Below are 12,970 nucleotides of genomic sequence, written 5' to 3' on the forward strand. Positions count from 1 at the left end.
ATCAAATACATAATATTTATTTAATTTTCATAGCAAAAATATATTAATATCCTTACTTTACAGAAGATGAGCCTAAGGTCATAGAGATAAATAGCATTTATTTATTTTTGAGAGACAGAGCATGAGTGGGAGAGGGGCAGAGAGAGGGAGACACAGAATCCAAAGCAGGCTCCAGGCTCTGAGCTGTCAGCACAGAGCCTGACACAGGGCTCGAACTCATGAACCATGAGATCATGACCTGAGCCGAAGTCAGACACGCAACTGACTGAGCCACCCAGGCGCCCCAGATCATAGAGATAAATAATAGGTTGCCAAATATTATTTTTAGCAAATGATGCTGGAATTTGAATCCGGTTTTTCACAGCTGGAGCTTGCTGTCAGACTCCATGCAGTGTAATTCTCACAAGATTCATTCTTGACTTTTGGGAAAGGGCTTTTTGTTTTCCATTTTGGGAGTCTTAGAATTGGTGCATCACACAAAGGAAATTTTGTCAGAATAAAATACCTCCACCTGATTCTGTGTGTGTGTGTGTGGTGTGGGGAGGTGTTACAGGCTTGTAGCACCCGGAGATAGTCCAGCGTTAAGAAGGTGAGGGTGACCTTTATGAGATGCTTGGGAAAGCATCATATTTTTCTCAAACGTAGATTTCTTTAAAAAAATTTTTTTTAATGTTTATTTTTGAGAGAAAGACAGAGACAGAGCATGAGTGGGGGAGGGGCAGAGAGAGAAGGAGACACAGAATCCGAAGCAGACTCCAGGCTCTGGCATGGGGCTTGAACTCAGAAGCCGTGAGATCATTACCTGAGCTGAAGTTGGATGCTTAACTGACTGAGCCATCCAGGAACACCCAAATGTAGATTTCTACTTGACACTTAAGAAGGGTGCAAACTGGAGCACTGAGACGGCTCAGTCAGTTAAGCATCTGTCTTTAGCTCAGGTCGTGATCCCAGGGTTCATGAGTTTGAGTCCCTCATCAGGCTCTGTGCTGACAGCTTGGAACCTGGAGCCTGCTTCAGATTCTGTGTCTCCCTCTCTCTCTCTCTCTGTCCCTTCCCACCTCACACGTGCACTTGCTCTCTCTCTCTCAAAAAATAAATAAACATTAAAAAAATTTTAAAGAAGGGTGCAAACAATAATAATAATAATAGCTTACATTATTGAGGCTTTCTCTGCACCAGGCCCTGTGCTTAGAACTGGCATGCAGTAGTGGCTAAATGTGGGTTTTTCCTCAGCCAAAAATATGCCTTCCTAAGGGACGAATCATTAAATGTCTCTCTTGAGGGGTAGACTAAGAGGGGTATTTAATTATGGAAAATAGCACTATAGAGTAAATATTATATATATATATATATTTTTTTTTTACATATATATATATTTTACATAAATATATATATATTTTACATAAATATATATATATATTTTACATAAATATATATATATAATGGGAGACTAGGGGCATATGCATCTCTCAAGACAGCATTAACGCATCAGCAACAGCTTCTCCAGAAATGTTTGACTGTCTTTCTTAGCTATTGTGTTCAGAGAAGTGGATGAGAGCTATTGCAAAGAGTGTCAGTTATACAGATTCAGTCCACTTGTAGCAATAAACATAATGGATTTGGCAATAATATGTGCAAATTGCATGAAAATGTAAATTGTTATGATTAGAAATGGATGCAGAATTTGGCTATGAATGTGAAAATTTCTTTTTGTTTTTGTGGGCTCTTTCCCTTTGTTTCCCCAAAGCATCCTGGCTCACATGCATTCCTCTCTCGTGTTTGCAGCATGTAGCATTGATATATACATACATGTATATGTGGACTATATAAACTAGAGGTGGCTCTCAGATAAATAATAATGGTTTTTCACATTTTTGTCATTCTCAATTTAGCAGTGAAGGATCTCCTCTAATTTTAACAAGTGAGTTCACTCCCATCTAGGCTTCCTCGTGTTTTCTGGGGTGTAATTCTTCTACACAGTCAATGACATTTTCTGTTCTCCGTGGACCTGATGCTGCATTCTTGCCTCAGGCAAGCATCTTATTGATCGTCCTCCTGGTTTGGCCAAATTAGACCTGGGGAGTGTGAAATTGGTGAATTCACAGTTCTTGTGTCTCACTGTGAGTCTATTAGGTCACCTCTTTAGAGTCTGAATTTAAGTAAATCTATGATTCTGGGTAAACCATGCTACTGACAAAAACGTTCTATGCACATTATCAAGAAACAGGGCCATGTCGGTCCTTTTTTTTTATTTTAAATTTTTTAAGTTTATTTATTTATTTTGAAAGGGGAGAGAGAGAGAGGCAGAGAAAGAGAGAGAAAGAGAGAATCCCAAGCAGGCTCCGAGCTGTCAGTGCAGAGCCCAGAGTGGGGCCCAAACACACAAACCTTGAGATCATGACCTGAGATGAAATCAAGAGTCAGACGCTTAACCAACTGAGACACCCAGGCACCACCACCCCCCCCCCCGCCATGTTGGTTCTAATAAACATAAAGTACAATGATTTTCCAAGCTAGTTTTATAACTTCAATGACATATTTTTATATTTCCATCGATTGTATAAAATACTTAGTGTATACATTGTATCATTTAACTACATGAGTTAGATATCACTGTGCTCATTTTGCTAGTGAGAAAATGTAAACTCAGGAAAGTTATAATTTATTTGTGATCACAGAACCATTAAGAGGCAGAGCCATAAGTAGACCTGGATCATATGTTCCCAAATCCTGTTCTCTTTCCTGAAGATCACATCAGTCTTTCTGCAAAAAGACTATAAATTCAAGTAGACCAGATGATTTTGTATGGGACATTTTGAATTAGGTAATAAAATAATAAATTAATAATTGCAATTATGTATTGAAAGAAAAAAGTTAGTTTGACCAATATTCTGTAAGTTTAGCCATTGTTACTTATAGGTCCCTAAAAGAACATCTACCATCAAGCTTTGGGAACAGAAAATAACTAGCCTAGGGCTTCAAGAAAACATGCAAAGGTTTAACCTCATAGACTGTTTATTAGAAACTTCTGGTTGGCTTCTTTGAATGCAGCTGATTGGGTGGCTATAGAGCCAACAAACAGGTTATTCTGAGTCCCACCCCACCCCATGTTTGTATTTATCAAAAGCCTGTGTGCCAGGTTCTATGCTGGCTGCTGGGAACATAGCCATAGAGAGGAAGGACTGTGGACTGTGTCCTCACCTGGTGGAGAGAGGAAGATCTGAGGTCTCTTCATCTTCTTGTAAAGGCATTAATCTCATCATGGGGGTTCTATGTGCATGATCTCATCTAAATCCAATTACCTCCCAAAGACCCCACCTCCTAATACCATCACACTGAGGGGCAGAAGTCCAACATATGAATTTTGGGGGACACAAACATTTGGTTCCTAACACACACCATATGTATCGTCATATTGTAGTTGGTTTTATAATATCTCAGTGGATAGATCTTATTTTATTTTATTTTTTGCAGTTCAGATTTCACATACTACATCATAGATGTAGAAACAGTTCATACCACAACAGTAATTCCTTAATTTTTGTTGTGATATAAACTGGTATGTACCTGAATCACATGCTTTTAGATCTCTTCAGTTTTACAGTATGCAAAATTTATGTTACCTCGTACATAATCTGGATGATTGTATATCAGTACATTTAACAAAAACTTAATAGTATAGTGTGGTTTCTTTCTTTCTTTTTTTTTTTTTAATTATTTATTTATTTTTTTAATTTACATCCAAATTAGTTAGCATATAGTGCAACAATGATTTCAGGAGTAGATTCCTTAATGCCCCTTACCCATTTAGCCCATCCCCCCTTCCGCAGCCCTTTCAGTAACCCCCTGTTTGTTCTCCATATTTAAGAGTCTCTTCAAGTCTCTTAAAGACTCTTTAAGAGTCTTTTGTCCCCCTCCCTGTTTTTATATTATTTTTGCTTCCCTTCCCTTATGTTCATCTGTTCTGTGTCTTAAAGTCCTCATGAGTGAAGTCATATGATATTTGTCTTTCTCTGACTGACTCATTTCGCTTAGCGTAATACCTTCTAGTTCCATCCATAGTATAGTGTGGTTTCTAAAGGAAGCATTCCCCAAACGTGGAGGATTTCAGCTGACATCCATGTTCTTTGATAATGTCTAAGATCTTCAGCATTCAATTCAGAGTGTTAGCTGGAAATAATTTTTAAACACAATATTTTCTATCACACTCATTTTTATATTTGTATTTCCATTTCTACATGCTGTTTTCCTTGATCAAAATCCTACCCTAATGTTGACTAATGGTACCGAGGAGGCAGAAAATAGAGACATTGAAAGAGCATGTATATATTTTTAGCTATAAAATTCTCACCGAAAGAGCTGAATGCTTGAAATAGAGCACAAATATAATTGGATGCTTAAAGCTGAATACAAACATAATTAGTGCTAGAGTGGATTTGGTTCCCAATAAAAATGTAAATGATTTAGTTTAAAATGTTTGGGATAAAAATATTAATTCTAGGTTGTGAATTTAAGAATGCATTTGATAACAAGGATTGAACAGATAAAAGTATAGTTCAAATAAGATGTAAGTATTCTATATGTGAATTTAAAAGTAAGTAGTTTTGGTAATGTTTAATATTTGTGTGCTAATTCAAATTAATCAAGAAATGTATTATATTCTTTTATAAAATACATTAAATCAGTGTGGTTTTAAAACTAACTAGAGGGGCACCTGGGTAGCTCAGTCAGCTAAGTGTCCAACTCTTGGTTTAGGCTCAGGTCATGGTCTCATGGTTTTGTGGGTTCGAGCCTCACATTGGGTTCTGCACTGACAGTGTGGAGCTTGCTTGTCTCTCTGTGCCCCTCCCCCACTTGCGCTGTCTCTGCCGCTCTCAAAATAAATAAACTTAAAAAAAATTAAAATTAACCAGAGTTTAATGGCAAAATACAGTAACAATTGTAACTGTGACTAGGACTTAGAATATGAAAAAGAATATATTTACTAGACTTGAACCTACATAATTTTGAGAATCACCTGGCCCTTGAGCATCTTGCAGAGGTGGAGGTTCTGGTAGCTTTCAATAAGGACTTGATAAATGAATAAATCAACATGTAAATATATATTCTTTTTAGATTTTTCTTTTTTTATTTCAGCACACCTGAAATGATCTTCCTTTCAAAAGAAGTACAAACAAACCTAATTAAAGGATGTTCTTTTTTTTTCATTTATATATATATTTTTTTCTGAATCACTGTTGAATTCTGTATATTACAGTAAAGAAGATTATCTGGAAAATTTTTATTTTAGAAATTAAAAACACACATGCTTCTGGCCACCAGAATGAGGAAAGTGTTTGATAAAAGGGGTAGAGTTTTGTGAACAAAATATATTCATTAAGCACGACTGGGATAGGTTGCTTTGTGCAAGAATACCCTTAGTTGTTGGAACTATACTAATATTTTCCCATGTAACCAGCAGTCTGCATTCTAATGTAATAACTTGAAAAAAGTCACTGATCAGCCTTAAACATGCATGAAACTTAAAATTTAACAAATTTCAATCATTATATTTTAAAATTACTTTATATCTTATAGTCAGGTGAAAAATACAGTTGTTCTAGGTAAATAGATCAATGAAACAGAATAGAGAGCCCAGAAATAGACACACATAAATAGAGCTGACTGATCTTTGACAAAGGAGCAAAGGAAATACAATGGAGCAGACAGTCTTTTCAACAAATGGTGCTGGAACATCCACACACGCAAAACTGAATCTAGACACAGACTTTATGCCCTTCACAGAAATTAACTCAAAATGGATCACAGAACTAAATGTAAAATGCAAAACTATAAAACCCCTAGAAGATAAAATAGCAGAAACCTAGATGACCCAAGGTTTGGTGATGACTTTTTAGATGAAACACTAAAAGCTTGATCCATGAAAGAATGGATTGATAAATAGGCTGGATTTCATTAAAATTAAAAACTTCTGTGAAAGAGTGTCAAAAGATGGAGAAGATAGCCATACTCTGGAAGAAAATATTTGCAAAAGATATATTTGATAAAGAACTGTTATCCAAAATATAAAAAGAACTCTTGAAACTCCACAATAAGAGGGGCACCTGGGTGGCCTAGTCAGTTAAGCATCTGATCCTTGATTTGGGCTTAGGTCATGATCTCAACGTTCGTGAGATTGAGCCCCACATTGGGCTCTGTGCTGACAGTGTGGAGCCTGCTTGTGATTCTCATTCTCTCTCTGCCCCTCCCCCCCCATGCTCTCTCAAAATAAATAAGTAATCTTTTTTTAGAGTTATATAAATATGCAATAAAACCCTAAAGAAGTGTATTAAGAATGAAAAATCTAAATTTTTATGAGTAATTACCCCTGGATAAGGAGGTGGATAATCCAACCAGAAAAGTACTTCAAATAGGTTACAAATGTATACTTAATATTTTAGTATTTAATAGGATATAGAAGAAATTTCTATCATTTTATAATTTCTCTCTAAAATATTTTATAAAAACAATGTTTCCATGGGCTTTAATTCTGATTTTTAAAATGATTCAGATTAATTTACAAATTGTGGGAAAAGTAGTTAAGTCCAGAAAGAAATATGTAATTAAGATGCAATCCTAACATTCATTTTTTAATTTTATTTTTTAATGTTTATTCATTGTGTTTTTGAGAGAGAGAGAGACAGAGTGCAAGTAGGGGAGGGACAGAGAGAGGGAGACACAGAATCCAAAGCAGGCTCCAGGCTCTGAGCTTCAGATTCTGTGTGTGTCTCTCTCTCTCTGCCCCTCCCCGACAGGCACTAATTTTTTTTTTTTTTTTTTTTAGCACTCATCTATTTTTGAGAGAGAGAGAGAGAGAGAGACAGAATGAGAGTGGGGAGGGGCAGAGAGATAGGGAGACACAGAATCCGAAGTAGGCTCCAGGCTCTGAGCTGTCAGCACAGAGCTCGGTGTGGGGCTCAAACCCATGAACCATGAGATCGTGACCTGAGCCAAAGTCAAATGCTTAACTGACTGAGCCACCCATGCACCCCAATAAATAATCTTAAAAAAAACCCCACAAAACTCCACAATAAGAAAACAACCTCCAAAATGGGCCAAAGACCTTAACAGACACCTTACCAAAGAAGATATACAGGTGGCAAATATGAAAAGATGCTCCACTTTGTATGTCATCAAGGTAATGAGATTAAAACAAGATAGCACTACACACCCATTAGAATGGCGAAATCTGGAACACTGACAACGCCAGGTGACAGAAACTCTCATTCACTGCTGGTGAGAATGAAAAATGGTACAGCCACTTTGGAAGATAGTTTGGTGGTTTCTTCAAAACTAAACATATTCTTACCATACATAAAATCCAGTAATCATGTTCCTTGGTATCTATCCAAAGGAGTTGAAAATTTATGTCCATACAAAAACCTGCACATGGATGTTTGTAGCAGCTTTATTCATAATTACCAATACCTGGAAGCAATCAAAGTTCAGTAGCGGATGAATAAATAAACTGTTACATCCAGACAATGGAATACAATTGGGTACCAAAGACAAATGAAGTATCATGCCATGAAAAGACGTGGAGGAATCTTAAATACATATTACTAAATGAAAGAAGCCAACCTAAAAGGCTATGCATTGTATTATTCCAATGACATCACATGCTGGAAAAGGCAAAACTATGGAGACAGTGAAAAGATCCCTGGTTGTCAGTGATTGGGAGTTGGGGAGGGATGAACAGGCAGAACACAGAGGACTTTAGATTAGTGAAAACACTCCCTATGATACTGTAAGGATGGGTATATGTCATTATACATTTGTCCAAACCCAAAGAATGTACAACAGCAAGAGTGAACCCCAAGGTAAACAATGGACTTTGGGTGATCATGATGTGTCAGTATTGGTTCATGAGTTATAACAAGTATAACATTCTAGTTGGGGATATTGAGAATGGGGAAGGTGGATATAGGAAATCTCTATATATTCCTCTTAATTTTGCTGTGAACTTAAAACTTCTCTAAAAAAGTCTTTAAAAAAACACATTATAATTTTATTCCCATTCTCACCCCCATGTTCTGGTTTTATGCTCCCTATTACCTCAGTCAATATTTTTACTATGACAATAAAAGTATTGCTTTTTCTTAAAAAGAGTAATTGTTCTATGTTACTCTATATTATAGCACATCTAAAAATATATTCTTCAAGTGTCTTATGACTAGTACATATGATTTTCTTACATCAAATTGGTGGTATAAAAAGGTGAGAATGTCCTGCAATTTTTGCTTGTGATTAGATGTTTATCCCCATGAATTCTTCTAAAGTCAGAGAAGAATGCAGCACAGTCATTCTCAAATCTGATCTGATATCTCACACAAATATACTGTTTCATGTGACATACTGTGCGTTTGATCAATACTGTGTTTACCATGTGATGTATGTAAGTGGCTTACATATGCTAATACATTTAGTTCTCAGAATGACCTTATTGGGAAGACACTATTACAATTCTCTTCCTCTCTATTTTAAAGATGAAAAAAGGGAGCACAGAAAAGTTAAGTAAATGTTCCAGGATCAGGAAACTACCAAGAGCAGTGCTCAGAATGTTAAACTGAGGTAGTCTAGAACCTGAGTGGGGGCTTAATCTATATAGTGACCTTCACCCTAGGACTCAGTGACAACCACTGGAGGTGGGTGGACTTCTGTATTGTTAACCAGCTCTGTAGTTGATTCTGATGTGTGTTTCTGAGTCAAATAAACTAGTGTTTGAATTCTGACTTTTTTACTGGCTGTATGTAGTTAGGGAAGTTATTTAATCTTTTTGTCTCAATTTCTTTACAAATGAAATGGGGAGATATTTACTTCAGAGTTCTGGGTGAATTAAATGAGTTATCATATGTGAAGCACTGGTACAGAGTACATTTTTAATAAAGAAGAGGTATTATTATTCTGGAGAGTTTACCAGATCTGTTTATGCTCAAGTAACACTCTTTGAGAAACATTCTTTGGCGGGTATAGGGTGGTTATTATATCTATAGCTTTTTGTTTGGAGCCTACTTTCAAATTATGCTTTCTCATTAATTCAAGAATAAATACATGTATATGTTACATATATTTGTTATGACTTCCAAGGAGCACTTTGACATGTTTCAGAAAAGCTCTTAAAGCTGTATCTCACAGAAATATATTGCTTAATGTGACACATTGGGTAATAGGGGAAATGGCTCCATGCCAGAGAGTGTCCTGGCTCTCTCTGGGTCTCTTTATGAATGGGAAGTAGCTGCTTAGTCTGTGGGCAAGTCCTTGGGCATAAGAGATGAAAATCCGAACAGGATCACCTTGTTTGGGCCTGCCGCCTGTCCGGAAAGACTCCGAAGAGCACTAACTGATGTAAGGAGATAATATACCACCTTTCCCCAGTTCAGCTAAAGACACTCATTACTTTAAGAATGATGGGATTATTATAAAAGAGAAACTATTTAATTTTTGTCTTCTAAATTTAGCTCTTGTGGCCCAATTCAGAGAAACGCTTGTGAAAGGCCAGTCTTCTGATGTGCAAGATCCAGGCTGTTTGAGAGGAAAAAAAGCATTTCAGAAATCCAGACGTTAAGTCCTGAGGGAACAGTGCACAAAGTTAATCAATACACAGTAGAAATTAAGAGGAAAGTTGACCAGTCAGAAGTCCCCAACCTGGGAATGGGGAAACCCAGAGAATAAAGAGAGAAAGGAGCCTGGGGAGGAGGCCGGTGGGCTCCATGCTTGGAGAGTCTTCACTGTAGGAGAAGGTCTGATGGAATACCCAGTCTCTGCTGAATTGAGCACCTTCCAAGGCCAGAACCATGAGTTGAGGGACATCAACTTAACCAGCAGACTGTCCATCACAAGTTGAGTGATGGCTACTGCTGAGGTTCTGTTTTAGCTCACCCATAATGTCTATGAAGGCTCCCTACAGACATGACCTTCGACCCTCCAGCAGGAGTAATGCTGTGTGTGCCTTGACACTTCACTTGGCCCATCTGAAATGACTTGTGTGGCTGATCTTCCACTTTGACAGCACAGGACACTCGTAGCCCCTTATGATGAAAAGAGTAGGGTCTTGGATTTATCACCTTGAGTGTTATGCAAAATGAAAGGCCTTCCCAACATCTAGACCTAAGCAGCTGAACAGAAAGAGCTTTATTTTTCCCCATTTTGGAAAATAGCCAAACATACTGCAAGTTTTTGAATGTTCAAATTATAACCATCATGCCCTGTGAAGAGCAAACATGATGTACTTTGTAAGAATAATTTATATCCTGTTTTTCACAGTAAAGTTAGTCACCTTGTTCGTTTATGAGTAAATAGTAGGAAAACCGTTGAATGGCAGAGACTATGTTTAATAAAAGGCAGCTAACTCTTAAGTGAGAGGAAAAGCAAAGGTAATAAAGGGTACATTATTTGATTTTCCATTGCAGAAGTCAGTCTGTGCAAAATTCTGCTTGCAAAGAGATCATCCTTCCTACTTAACTTGTAGGAGATCATTTAGAAGGTTTGCTGGACTTGGCCGCATGGATCCTTCAGCTCCCAAGTACTTTCAGAGGTATTGTTCCATTTATTCCTTTTTATACCCTCATGAGGAAGAAAGCAGATATTTATAAATCCTACTTTACAAAGGCCTAAGTAGTGTTTGTATGGTGGGGAAACTGAGGAACAAAGGAACTAAATGACCTTGGCAGAAATTATTGCCACGGATCCCTTTTGACACCAAAAGGGTGGTATTTATAATCATTTGATAAATGCATGTGTGAAGAATGTAGATTGTTCTGAAATGAATGGTTTCAAAGTATCTGGGAATGTTGCCGAATCTGAATTTCTCCAGGAAATTGAATATACTATTCTCATGCAATTTAGGAACTTTGGAAGGAGAACAGCAGCTTTGATTTGATTTGATTTGATTTTTTTTAAGTTTGTTTGTTTGTTTGTTTGTTTATTTATTTATTTATTTATTTATTTATTGAGAGAGAATGAGAGTGTGGGCAGGGAAGGGATGCAGAGAGAGAGGTAGGGAGAGAGAAAATCCCAAGCAGGTTACATGCTGCCAGTGCAGAGCCCAATGTGGGGCTCAATCCCATGAACCATGAAATCATGAGCTGAGCTGAAATCAAGAGTGGAACACTTAAGTGACTAAGCCACCTAGGTGCCCTAGCAGCTTTGATTTTATAATAAAACTATTAGTTACTCATTTTTCTTGAAGGGGACTTCAATTGGAATTTAAAGGACTCTTTTGCCCAAGTCAAAGGTGTTATGGTAAATAATTCTTACCTATCACTTCCAAGCAATAGTTACTGCTTCAGTCCTTTATGTCTTTAGAACTTTTTATTATCACCTTCCTTGGCATAGACATGTAGGATTTAAGTAACTTTATAGTTGTTCTGATTTGCTGATGCTGGATAGTTGAAAGAGTCTTGGCACCAAAAGGCAATGAAAGCCAGGATCCATCTGCAGACCATTACATACTCTGTCATGTGATGAATGAAGAAGGTAGGACATTGATCAGGACAAACATCTCTGATTTGGGAAGGAACATTGCATTAGCAGATATATTCCTTCAATAATAGCCCTGAAGTTTGATGGTTGTGAGTAACTATGGTGATGTGGGTGGAGGTAAATGGCAGACTAAAAAATGTTTTAATGGCTGATGTGGCTTTCATGACATATAAACCTAAGTAAAAAAAGGTACCCTTTGAGTCTCACACAACTGTATGAAATAAGTAGGGAAGTTATTATCTCTATTTTATGGATGAAGAAATTGTGGCTCAGTATGACTTGCCCAATGTCATACAGCTGACTATCCATATTTCTCCCCGTTGAAGAAAGTATAACATTGGACTCAGTGTGAGGATTCTCCAAGAGAAAGCTGAAGGTTTTGGTAGTACTTTTCTGTAACTCAGTTTGTTGCATGGTTATGGGGGAGGCAATACCATTTTATTAAAGGGTTTCTTTAATTGATGAGTCTCCAGTGATATTTTGGATTATGAGTTAAGTGGGAAGGAACCTCAAACTCAAGGTTAAAGCCCAGTGGTAATCTAACATTAATAGTAAGTGGCCTGGGTAGGAGACATCAGCTGGTGTATTTTAACATTGATGTAAACACCTGGACCAGACATACTGAATCAGCTGAGGTCCAAGAGAAATGGGGCACACTGACCTCTACAATCTCTGAGAATTGGGAGAATAATGGACTCAGCAGGATTTCAGGTAAAATTAAGAAGAGGAAGTTCTCAGGTCTCAGGGCTATTTTCACATCCCTCACCTTGCCAGCCTGCCAAAATATTTCCTTTGCAAATTCCTGAAATTATTTCAGCAGCATTTGTCATTATAGTGACTCCCCTTGATTTAAAAAAAATTTTTAATGTTTATTTATTTTTGAGAGAGAGACAGAGCATGAGTGGGGGAGGGGCAGAGAGAGAGAGAGGGAGACACAGAATCCGAAGCAGGCTGTGCTGACAGCTCAGAGCCCTAGGAACTCAGGAGCCCTGAGATCATGACCTGAGTTGAAGTCTGATGCTTAACTGACTGAGCCACCCAGGGTCCCTCCCCTTGAATTTAGGAGAGGCTCTAGACCTGGAGTTGACAAACATCATGCCTGTGGGCCAAATTTAGCCCACTGCCTATTATTGTAAATGCAGTTTTATTGGAACACAGCCACTCCCCTTTGTTTATATACTGTCTATGGTTGCTTTCATACTAGGAAGGCAACATTGAGTATCTGCAGTAGAGACCATATGGCAGAAAAATAAAAAAATACTTTCTGGCTCTGTACAGAAAAATTTGCTGATCTTTGTCCTGTACTGTTAATGGCAAAATGCTTTAATCTCAGTGCTTGCTCTGATTACTTAGGAGTGGTTGCCTGAACTACTTTTTTGAAACTCTGAAACCGTGTCTCTGGCCAGTGAGAACGAGTGCTCCATCAGTTAGTAGTATCTGCTGTAGACAC

The 12,970-nt window shown here is 37.5% G+C and overlaps 1 protein-coding gene across 1 annotated transcript in view; it reads left to right on the top strand.

The window, feature by feature from the left end:
• Positions 1 to 10,458: 10,458 nt before the first annotated feature.
• The window catches only part of PLPPR1 (phospholipid phosphatase related 1), a 319,601-nt gene continuing 317,089 nt past the window's right edge, over positions 10,459 to 12,970 (top strand). Inside the window, exon 1 of the mRNA XM_019454332.2 lies at positions 10,459 to 10,573. The gene's annotated coding sequence lies outside the window, so the exon portion shown is untranslated. The remainder of the gene's footprint in view (positions 10,574 to 12,970) is intronic.

This window comes from Panthera pardus, unplaced genomic scaffold (assembly GCF_024362965.1).
Source record: "Panthera pardus isolate Hobbes unplaced genomic scaffold, ASM2436296v1 HiC_scaffold_20, whole genome shotgun sequence".
NCBI classification, from domain to species: Eukaryota; Metazoa; Chordata; class Mammalia; order Carnivora; family Felidae; genus Panthera; species Panthera pardus.